The sequence below is a fragment of the Mustelus asterias genome, chromosome 10 (genome assembly GCF_964213995.1).
Source record: "Mustelus asterias chromosome 10, sMusAst1.hap1.1, whole genome shotgun sequence".
NCBI classification, from domain to species: Eukaryota; Metazoa; Chordata; class Chondrichthyes; order Carcharhiniformes; family Triakidae; genus Mustelus; species Mustelus asterias.
In genome coordinates, this window is record NC_135810.1 from 56858287 (window position 1) to 56870613 (window position 12327).

The window sequence follows — 12327 nt, forward strand, 5'->3', positions numbered from 1 at the left end:
GACACACGGCACACGATTTAATTTGTGATTAAAATCCTTTTCATTGTGTTCATTACCAACATATCTATCTTCTAACAATGTGGCACCATTGGCAGTGCACATGATAGATGCAGTAGTGAAAATACAGATCATATGTTAATGTTTAAACTTTGAGAGATAGGCAAATTAAAGTCTCCTCCTTGTTGTCAGAAGCCAAAGATAGCTGCAGCTGACGTCAGGGAGTTAGAAGCTGTTTTTGCAGCTCAGTGAGTGCGTGAGTCTTTCCAGTATCTTCCGAGGGGTAAATACAGACAGTGCTGCATGTCCTTCTGTGTGAGTTTTTATATTTGCTTCTTATGCGGAAGTCTGTCCTGGTTCTGGCTGCTGTTGGCTCTGTTCAGCTTGCTTGTGACCAAACCCCTGCACAGTGGATACTTGCTTTTACAACATGTAGCTGCTGCCTGCAATGGTGTGGATTTCTTCCAGTGGTTCTCTCCTTGATGTTTTTGCTGAGCTGAAATGTTCTTGCGCCACTGTTTCGTGTTTTTTTTGTATAGGCGACGCTTTTCATATTAACCTGCATGAAGCAGCTCCAACACGGCTTTTTTAAAACAAGGAATGAAGGCTTGTGGTTTAAAAAATGTCGAATTGGATCTTAAAAACATGCAACCCTTGCATGAAAAGTAGTATCTAAAAAAAAACGTAGTTTGTTTATTTATGACATTCAATAGGTCTTGTGGAAAACGTTTTATGGTTATTGTAGCGTTTCTTCATGTCAGTTTCTCTGCCTATGTAGGTTCACATGGTTACTGTAGTGTTTCTTCATGACCGGTAGTTTGCCAGCCGGTGCAGGTTCACATTTCCTGGAATCTTGTTTCAGGGTCAGAAATTGAGGGTCATACTGGTATCATAGTTTATATTAATTGGTTTTCTGACTGATTAAGAAGTATAGTTCATTTTACCAATCCAGTGACTGACAGCTCTGGACTTCTGTTTGGTTGTATATCACACAAATGGAAACTAACTACAGGAGCAGTAGAAATGAAATAGTGCAAACAGTGCATTAAGCATTTAACAATGTGTATAAAACTAATAAAGAATTATGATGCAAACTGCAGTTGTCTATTTCTATTTTCAGCTTTTAAATTGGCATTCTTTGAGAATCCGTACTGTCTGATTTCTGTCTTCCTGCATTAGATCTTTGTTTTGGGGCTAGAATTTGCTGACAAAACAACATTGAGTTGCTGATGATGATGCCATTAGTTTGTAATTGGTACTTAGTAAGATTTCTCTCTGTAGTCTTCCACAAGGGAATTTTCACAGGAGATGTACCAATGAGTGTACTTGATTGAATTTTAAAGTTCAACAGATTTTTCTTAAATGAATCTTTCGTGGGTGGGTGGGGAGGGGTTATGGAGGTTAAGGTTTGTGGCAGATTGTTGCAGCCCTTAATTGTTCTTGGGGAGGGGGGAAGGGCTGCAAAGGACGTCCATTAGGGCAGAGGTGGACATACTGGAGGCCCTCCTGTCTCCCTCTGTGCTGGACCTCAGCCTCACCTCCTCCAGGACATTAATGCCTGTGTTAAATTGTAAGTCCACCTCTGGGATGTACATAGGTGTAACTTTTAGTTATGAAACCTTTGAGCTTGGTCATTTTTAGCTTAATGTACTGCTTAGAAATATTTAATTGTCCATCCAAGGTTTTATAGAGGCATGTCAACCTGTGGGCCTTTGGTTCCAGAGACTTCCAGCGCTGAGCGATGTGACCAGCTGAGAGACACTAGTATCTTGTGAGAACGAGCAGCCCAGCATTGAACTTTCCCAAGGAGGATAATGTCCCAAGCAACTACGTTGTAATGGAGGTGTAGTCTAAGTAGTAGTACAGCATTTCCTTTACTGTGGTTGAAGAGTGACGGAAATTCAGTTTCACAGACCCAGGCTTTCTGGATGCGCTGGAGGCTGCTTGTTGACTTGTACGTTCCGTTTATTTTGGATCTGGATTCTTGAGTAATGGCATTCTTTAATAACTTCACGGGGGAGGTCATGCATCGTGCAGTTGGGTAGTGATGCAGATCAGCATTGCTGATTCACAATTGTGTTGTATTCCTCCATTCTATTGGCCTATTTGATAAGATTATTTAGATCCTCATGAAAGGCACGGTAGCACAATGGTTAGCACTGCTGCTTCACAGTTCCAGGGACCTGGGTTTGATTCCCGGCTTGGGTCACTGTCTGTGTGGAGTTTGCACATTCTCCTCGTGTCCGCGTGGGTTTCCTCCGGGTGCTCCGGTTTCCTCCCACAGTCCAAAGATGTGCGGGTTAGGTTGATTGGCCATGCTAAAAAATTGCCCTTAGTGTCCTGAGATGCGTAGGTTAGAGGGATTAGTGGGTAAATCTGTAGGGATATGGGGGTAGGGCCTGGGTGGGATTGTGGTCGGTGCAGACTCGATGGGCCGAATGGCCTCTTTCTGTACTGTAGGGTTTCTATGATTTCTATGAAAGCTAACCTCATCTGTGCTTCAGTAATGGCTCTGTAGAGTAGGCAGTCATCTGCAGAGTCCAATCTGGCTTGATATTCCACCCTGGATGCTATTTTATAAAGAGGTGGTACAAGTAGGACTGTACCTTTGGGTGCAACACTTAGAACATAGAACAGTACAGCACAGAACAGGCCCTTCGGCCCACGATGTTGTGCCGAGCTTTATCTGAAACCAAGATCAAGCTATCCCACTCCCTATCATCCTGGTGTGCTCCATGTGCCTATCCAATAACTGCTTAAATGTTCCTAAAGTGTCTGACTCCACTATCACTGCAGGCAGTCCATTCCACACCCCAACCACACTCTGCGTAAAGAACACTTAAGACAGGTTTTCAGTTTGAGGCTTCCCCATTCACTGTGACAGTTTGTTATCATCTGGTAAGAAATGTTCTTATCCGTTGTTTAATATTTCCCTGGATTCCATAATGATCTAGTTTCTCCAGTAACTTCGCATTGAATGCTTTGGGAAAATCGAAAATGGCTAGATTTATCATTATGCGACAAAATGAAAGGTCAGATTGTGGATAGTAAGGATGAGTGTGATACTGTTGATCTGGCTTTACAAAAGGCATACTGCTCATTGATAAGGATATTCTGCCCTTCAAGATGTCTTGTAATACAACAATTTATGGTGAGGAAATCATAGAATTCCTTCAGTGCAGAAAGAGGCCATTTGGCCCATCGAGCCTGCACTCAACAATCCCACCCAGGCCCTACCCCATAACCACACGTATTTACTCTGTTAATCCCCCCTTGACACTAGTGGGCAATTTACCATGGCCAATCAACCTAACTCGCACATCTTTGGACTGTGGGAGGAAACCGGAGCACCGGGAGGAAACCCACGCAGACACAGGGCGAATGTGCAAACTCCAGACAGTCACCCGAGGCCAGAATTGAACTCGGGTCCCTGTGCACTGTGAGGCAACGGTGCTACCACTCTGCCACCCCAAGTGAGCTGAGAATTGCCACAAGCTGTTGGACAATTTGCGTCACTCTGCTATTAGCAAAAATGAGGGCTCATCAACCTCCCTGTGAGTTTCAAGCAATTGTTGCATGTACATTGATAAAATGTATTAAATTAATAAAGTCCCTTTTTAAATGGGATTTGTGTTCTTGCAACCTCTCTGGTGCAGAAAGGGAGCAAATGTTTTGGAAAAGCAAAACTTCTTTTTGTCTCTCAATCCAGTCTTTCTTTCCCACTTATAATTTTCCTTTCTGTATTTAATTTCACTCTGATTTACTCTGTCCTCCCTCTTTTTTTTCTCCAGGTTTAAATTATATTGGATCAGGAGATAAACTGTTTAAAACCAGAAAAGGCTGGAAAGACTCAGCAGGTCTGGGAGCGTCTGTGGAGTGAGAAACAGAGTCTGTAGAGTCATATGGACTCAATGTTAAGTCTGGGTGGGGTTTTCTGGCTTCCCCGCAGCATGTTTTCTGGCGGCAGAGATAGCTTGCCATTTACTGATGGCAGGACCTTCCTGTCCCGCTGATCTCTATGGCGTTTTGCTTTACTCACCTCTCCCACCGTGGGGGTTAGTCTTCAGTAGGACTGGAAGATCCCACTGATGGGAAGGGCTAGAAAATCCCACCCTGCGTTTCTCTCTTCACAGATCTGCCAGACCTGCTGAGTTTATCAAGCATTCTCTGTTTTTACTTCCAGCATCTGCAGTATTTTGCCTTTATTTTAGATAAACTGTTTAATCTGATTCACCAGTCATTCTCTGCTCGCACTTCCAGCATTTGCAACACAAAAGCTGCAGGGTGAAGAGAAAAATCTTAATGGGAGACTGCTGCGCGATGCCCTGATCCATCAAACATTGAGCCAATGTTTCTGTTCATTTACTGCCTTGTTATTTAGTGCTTTTAACAAAGAAAAACTTTCCAAGGCCCTTCATAAAGGAATAAGCATGCAGGCAGTCCTTGACTTCATGATGTTTGAGTTGTGATGAATGAGACTTATGACATTTATAAATTTACACCTGGTTTTGATTTTACATCATAGCAATGAACACTTGGTCTTTACCGACTGTTATGTTCCTTTATGTTTTGCCTTCCACAATCTTAGGAAAGACCATTTGCTTCTCAGATATAGAAGATCTCATAAACTTTAACGTGACAAAAGCCCCAGTTTAAAACTGACTCAGTGGAAAGTCAGATGCCTGTTGTACAAAATGTTTCAGTTTACTTAACGCTCATTGTTATCTGATTTTCTCTTCAAAACTGCAAAACATTAAGGGGTGATTCTGTACCTCTGTTCATAATGTCATAACCACAAGTTAATGGAAAAGGTAATATTGTGTATCACTGAAATTAGGGTTCAAGAACCAGTCCCATTATTTATAATATGGTTCCTATGGGGAAAATCGGTTCCAACTTACGACATATTGACTTAAGACATGATTTTCCGGATCCACTTGTGTCATAAGCCCGAGGACTGCCTGTACAAAAAATATATGCTTTCATAGAGAGAGCTTGGAGGAGGAGGAGAACCTCAATCAATGGCAATAAGGGAGGGGCTAAGGCATTTAGTTCCATACAAAGATTGAAAGGAGGAAGGCCATGAAGGGAAATTTTAAATGGGAAAACAGAGTAATGTAAATCAGAAAGAACAGGAGTGATGGGATTTGTTGCATCAGAGTGATGAATGAACTAGGTAGCTATGAGAGTATTGGAATAGCACTATGTAAATAGGTGAGTATGGTATTGACTAAAGCATGGACAACTGTTTCAACAGCAGATGGGCTGGGTTAGGGAAACCTGAGTAAGGGAGGTAGGCAAAGCTGCAGAGGTGCAAGTTGATAGTCTTACAAAAATTGTAAGAAATCTCAAAATTTGTATGTACTATATATTATCTGTTGCAAGGTGGCTACAAACATCAGTCTGGGTGAAATGACATTACTAAACAATGCGAGCTTTGCTCTTGTTATTTATGATATTATCTCAACCCCTCAATCGTGTTGCTGCCTTGTAATATAGTTCTGAGACCACGTTAGATATAATTACAAAAAATCAAGTCATCCAGAATTAACATAGTTGCTAAATTAAGCACATCATGTGATTAAGTTTTTTTCCTTACTGTGCCCAGCATGTTACAATTATTGAAAACAGTGGAAACCATAATTACTGGATGCTTGTAATTAATTAACTGTTGCTTGTAATCAAAAAATCAGTGATTATACAGTACATTTTTAAACCGTACATTCTTATACAAGTGTTACTTCAGATTGGTAAGGACCAGTAGTCTGATTTTATAATTCAATCTACTCTCTAATACATGTGCTTGGTCATCAAGATATACAAAAGTGAATGTCACTAACCGATACTTCCTTTAGAACTTTTATGAAACTACTTCAGACTGGGAAAATGTAAACTGTTGAAGAAGCTTGAAATCTGTATAGGTCAGGTGTGGGTACAATATGATGGCAGGTTGTAATCCTTTTACTGCAGATGTATAAGAAAGTTTATTTATTAGTCACAAGTAAGCCTTACATTAACACTGCAATGAAGTTACCGTGAAATTCCCCTAGTTGCCACAGTCCAGCACCTGTTCTGGTCAATACACCTAACTAGCACGTGTTTCAGAATGTGGGAGGAAACTGGAGCACCCGGAGGAAACCCACGGAGACACGGGGAGAATGTGCGAACTCCACACACAGTGACCCAAGCTGGAAATTCAACCCGAGTCCCTGGCACTGTGAGGCAGCAGTGCTAACCACTGTGAGGCAGCAGTGCTAACCACTGTGCCACCGTGCTGCCCATATATATGTATGTATAAGTGGGATGTATGGTGCGAATATGCTCTTTGATCAGATAAAGAACAGCATTCAAAAGCTTTTTAAAATTGAAAAACAATTAGCAGGACCACTGTGGAAATTAGAGTCTGCTACTTTGCTTTATCCATCATATTTCTTTACTCCATTATGATATATTTACTAAGATTTAGTGTGAGGCAGAATAGTAAAATAAATTCTCTTCCCTCACTACCTAACCCTCATCTAGAAAATGTTGATAAGTAAGCTAGAACTATTTTTTTTTTGACAAATTAGATCCAACTTGCCGCTTTCAATAATCTTATAGGGATGTTCTCTTTATAAGAGCCGATTTTTAAAAAAAAAACTCAAGATCTTCCCTCTCAGTATTTTGACTCTCCTGCTCTGAGACAAAATCTGCTGATTCAAAAATGATCTAAACACTTCTGTGAACTACTTTTCCCCTCCAGAATCCCAAGAGTATAAGAGTATCTTTGAAAGGCCAGAAAATCTTTAATAACATGTCTTTAATTTGATGTCCATTGGAGGCTGGGAAACACAGTGTTGTATTAAATATAATTATTTGTATATTTAAAGCTTTCTATATACAATTTTGCATCTGTTCTGAATGGAATAATGTTTTGGTATTGCTATTTCAGGGCTTCAATCTACATGGTGAGAGACAAAGATTAGTTTTGTATTGAACCACTTTGGGCTGGGCAAAGGACATTTTTGTTTAAGAAAGACTGAAGCTATTGAACGATGGCCTGGCAATGATGCCAATGAATATTGAGCCCTGTTTCTGTGGAAGCCTAAAACATATTGAGGGGAGAGCAGTTAGAAGACAACAAGCTCCCAGAAAAGAACAAAATGAAAGGCCCTGGTTCTCTGGGGAATTAGGCAAAGTTATTGAATTTATTTTTTAAAGATATTTTGGTAATTACTTGACTCTTTGTGTTCATAATTTATTTGGTATAGTAGAGTTAGTTGCTCCAATAACAGTCAGTGTTTTTATAAGAATTAACTTGCAATTATGTTGTTGTTCAGCATGTAACAATAGATTTCCCATGAGCCTTGAACTTGATGTTTGTGATTTTTCTACGTCTGTACTACAATCTCTCTGAAGATGAGCCAACATGAGAACATAAACAGGGGCAGGAGTAGATCATACTGCCCTTCAAAGCTGCTCCACTTTTCAATAAGATCATGGCTGATCTTCCTCAACTATATTTTCCTATCTGTTTCTCTTCCCCTGTCTCCCACCTCATATTCCTTGATTCCCTGAGAGACCACAAATCTGTCTATCTAAGCCTTAAACATACTCAACAATGAAGCACCCAACCTTTTGGAATAGAGAATGCCACTCATCTCTGTCCTAAATGATCAACCTCTTATCCTTAAACCGTGTCTCCGTCTTCTACATTCTCCAGCGAGGGAAAACAATATCTTTGTGTCTACCATGCTAAGTCCCTTCGGAATCTTGTATGTTAAATGAGATCAGCTCTCATTCTTCTAAACTCCAGAGAATATAGGTCCTATTTACTCTCATAGGATAACTTCCTCTTCCAAAATATTTATCTACTGAACTTTTGCTGTATAAGGCAAGTATATCATTCCTTTAGATATGGAGATCAAAACTACATATGGTACTCCAGATATGGTTTTACCAAAGCCCTAAACAATTGTAACAAGATGTCCATATTCTTGTACTCCAATACCCTTGCAATAAGGACAAAATGCCATTACACTTCCTATTTAGATCATCATAGATCATAGAATCCTACAGTGCAGAAGGAGTCCATTCGGCCCATCGACTCTGCACCTCCCACAATCCCACTCAGGCCCTATCCCTATAACCCCATGCCTTTAGCCAAGCTAGTCCTCCTGACACTAAGGGGCAATTTAGCATGGCCAATCCACCTAACCCGCACATCTTTGGACTGTGGGAGGAAACCGGAGCACCTGGAGGAAATCCACGCAGACATGGTGAGAATGTGCAAACTTCACACAGACAGTGACCCAAGCTGGGAATCGAACCCGGGTCTCTGGCACTGTGAGGCAGCATTGTGTCACTGTGCCACCCATTTGCGAGTTGAATCTGTACACTAACTTTATGTTCCATTACACTCTAATTTGAACATCAACATTTAGAAGTTTCTTGCTTTTTTCCAAAAGAAAAATCTGCTTTTCTGCTCTTGCTACCCAAAGGAACAACCTCTCATTCAACAACATTGTCTGTCAACTTGTTGCTACTCAACTAGTTATTATATTTTTGTGTCCTCTGAGAACTGGGTATCAGTAGTCGGGAATTTTTCTGACTCTCTGATCTCATCTCAGTTTTGGAGGCCTACCCAATCTATTTTCATGGTGGTGGTGGGTGGGGGGGGGGGGGGCATGGGCTGGAGACAGGTGCACCACCTCTGGAGGCAGGTGCAAGGTGGCAACAGAGATAGGCAAATGGTGAGACCAACAGTGAGAGGGCCTCCCTCCATTTATTGGGACATCAGCCCAGTTGTATTTACGATTGCTAGACCCTCTAGCCTTCACCCCCCCCCCCCCCCGCCCCAACACACATAATCTACATGCTCCTACATACATTTCTTGACACCTTTGCATCCTCCATGCTCCCTCACCTAGTATCCACCAGGTACAGGACTTCTGAGACATATAAATATGCTGGCAAGTCTTGAAATGCTGAAAGCAATCAGCCATTAAATATTCCCTTTGGAGAAAAAGTCCCCTTCTTACCTTCTCATAAAGCTGCCCATCAATCACAGCCAGTAAAAGTCCCATTGAAGAAATGTTTAATCCTGTCCAAATAAATACACTGGCATTGAAAAAGCACTCCAAACAAAATCGTAATATAACTGAATTATACAAAGCTAACAGTCCCCCCACAGGGCTGTTTACACAGTTGCAAATCATTTTTGGAGCTTAGTCAGGCATTCACAATGAGGTCATTTGACATAACTGATGTTTGGCTATCTGTTCAGCCTGCTTTTGTTGACAAGGTTGCCAGACTAAGGCCCCCCCAGTGTTTACATTTCCTCTCCTGAGCCATGAATCATATCCCCTACAAAGGCTGGCCCAACTTCCATCAAAGTTCTGGGGGATCTGAATTGTCCATACCTATAATGGAGCTGCGAGTGCTGTGTTTGGGTTCACTACCTTGCCCTTATCCATTACCAGAAAAAATTGCCAGAGATGAGGTTGAGGATGGCATCATCAGAATGGCATCCCGCCTGCCATTTTTAAAGCCCTTTGGGTTCCATTCTGACATGAGCAGAGGTGTGTAAATCTAAAGGTTTATTATTAGTGTCACAAGTAGGTATACATTAACACTGCAATGAAGTTATTATGAAAATCCCCTAGGCCCCACGCTCCGGTGCCTGTTTGGGTCCACTGAGGGAGAATTTAGCATGGCCAATGCACCTAACTGGCACATCTTTCGGAAACCGGAGCACCTGGAGGAAACCCACACAGACACAGGGAGAACGTGCAAACTCCACACAGATAGTGACCCAAGCCGGGAATCGAATTTGGGTCCCTGGCGCTGTGAGGAAATCTGGACCTTTGTGTTCACCTCACAGCTTACCTTCCCAACTAGCTTTTGTATTTTCAAAAAACTTGACTGTCTAAGTTATTAATATAGATTGTAAGTATCTGAGGCCTTGCCGGACTCCTTTAGTTATAGCCTGGTGACTTGAAAATGCCCTATTTATCCTTGCTTTCTACTATCTGTTCAATCCTCCAGCCATGCTGATGTGTTACCTTCAACTGCATGAACCCATACCTTGTGCTCTTAATCTTGTGTGTGGCATCTTATCGAAATTGTGAAATCAAGTATGCTGCAATTTCCCTTTATCGACTTGAATAGTTGCATCCTTTAAAAATTCAAATTTGTCAAATGTGACTTCCCATTTATAAAACCGTGCTGACTCTGTAATAACACTATGATTTTCTAAGTGCATTGTTAAGTTTTACTTAAGTTAACTGCTGGCTAACTTGTGTATTCCCTGTTTTCTCGCACCTTTCTTTCTTGAACAGAGATTTTGTATATGCTCACTTTTAAACTGCTGGTCTGTTCTAGAATCTAGGAAATCAAGGAAATGCCTGAGTTGAACTCTGATATGAATTGCTGTGGTACTTTATTTCATAATGAGAATATGTAGCAAGAATATTATGGCCAGAGTACAATTTGTACAACTTATCTTCATTGAATAATAGAAATTTAGGGAGCACATCATGCTGACTGGCACTATTGAATTGTCTTGACTTATGTTGTCTTCCACCTATCTTCCTTTATTCCCAACCTCTTTATTTCACTGGTTTTGTTGAATAAGCTTGATTTCTCCCATCCCATTCCTACAGCACCTTTCCTTGCAATCGCAGAACCTGCCCCTTTACCACCTCCCTCCTCACCATTCAAGGCCTCGGGCATTCCTTTCAGGTGAAGCAACATCTCACTTGCTTCTCCTTCAATTTGGTCTACTGAATTCATTGCTCCCAATGTGGTTTCTTCTATATTGGGGCGACTAAATGTAGACTGGGTGATGGCTTTGCGGAACACTTTTGCTCAGCCCGCAAGCATGACCACAAGCTTCCTGTTTCTTGTCATTTCAACTCTGCAAGTTGTTCTCATGCTCACATGTCTGTCCTTGGCCTGTTGCAATGCTCCAGTGCAACCCAACTCAAACTGGAGCAGCAGCATCTCATCTTATCATAGAGTCCCTACAGTGCAGAAGGAGGCCATTCAGCCCATGAAATCTGCACTGACCACAATCCCACCCTGGCCCTATTCCAGTAACCCCATATATTTACCCTGCTAATCCCCCTTACACTAGGGACAATTTAGCATGGCCATGGTCAATCAACCTAACTTGCACATCTTTGGACTGTGGGAGGAAACCGGAGCACCTGGAAGAAACCCACGCAGACACTGAGAGAATGTGCAAACTGTACACAGACAGGGCCCCGGGTCCCTGACACTGTGAGGCAGCAATGCTAACCACTGTGCCACCCTTATCTTCCGATAAGGCATATTACAGCCTTCCGGATTCAACATTGAATTCAACAAGGGTTCTCCTAGAGTTTACATTTCCTCTCTTGAACGGTGAATCACATCTACAAAGGCTGGCCCAACGCCCATCAATGTTCTGGAGGATGTGAGATGCCCATGCCTACAATGAAGCTGGCAAGGCTGGGAGTGTTGTGTTTGGGCTCACTACCTTGCCCTTTTCCAGCAGTTTTTTGCAGTAATGGATATGAGGTTGAGAATCTTGGAATGGTGTCCCACCTGCCATTTTTAAAGCCTTTTGGCCTCTGTTCTGACATGAAATGTAGAGTGGATTTTCTGGCTGCGCTTGCCTCAAAACCAGAAAATCACACCTAATGCCAACAGACCTTTGCATAGCCCATGTCTTGCCTGCTACGATTCCCGTGGTGGGTGGGATGGGAAAATTTCGCCCGTAAACCCTGGGGGAACCCTAATTTTATTCAATGTTGAGTCCAGAAGGCTGTAACATGCCTCATTGTAAGATGAGGTGCTGCTCCTCCAGTTTGCATTGGGTTGCACTGGAGCATTGCAACAGGCCAAGGACGGACATTTGAGCATGAGAGCAACTTTTAGAATGTGACCTTTCTTCATTTAACTTTTTTTTAAAGTCCCAAACATTTTTTTGTTCCTAAGTAAAAACCCTTCCTCCGCCTCCCCACCAGGCCATCTGTCACTTGTTCTTCTTTGCTACATCTTTGTTGCAATCTCTCCCAGCTCCCACTGATCGCTGTTCCACCCCTCTTTCTACAGTATATAATCCAACACATCTTCCCCTCTTAGTTCTGAAGAAGGATCATACAGACTCGAAGTGTCACTCTATTTTCTCTCCCTATGGATGCTGCTGGACCATCTTAAGGTTTTACAGCTTTCTCTGTTTTTGTTCCCTTTTAGATGTTTCAGAAACATGTCTAGCTCTAACAATTTAGGCCTTTTTGTGTTTTTTTTGACCTTTTGCTGTCCTATCCATGAAGAAACAAAGGACTTTCCAACACAATAGCACTG

General features: G+C 41.9%; 1 protein-coding gene across 8 annotated transcripts in view; it reads left to right on the forward strand.

The window, feature by feature from the left end:
* Positions 1-223: 223 nt before the first annotated feature.
* The window catches only part of LOC144499610 (phospholipid scramblase 1-like), a 92707-nt gene continuing 80603 nt past the window's right edge, over positions 224-12327 (forward strand). The window contains exon 1 of one of the 8 annotated variants that reach the window (XM_078221758.1): positions 224-280. The gene's annotated coding sequence lies outside the window, so the exon portion shown is untranslated. Of the gene's footprint in view, positions 313-12327 lie in introns of all 8 variants that reach the window. The other 7 variants (XM_078221761.1, XM_078221764.1, XM_078221763.1 and 4 more) reach the window with 7 other exon arrangements.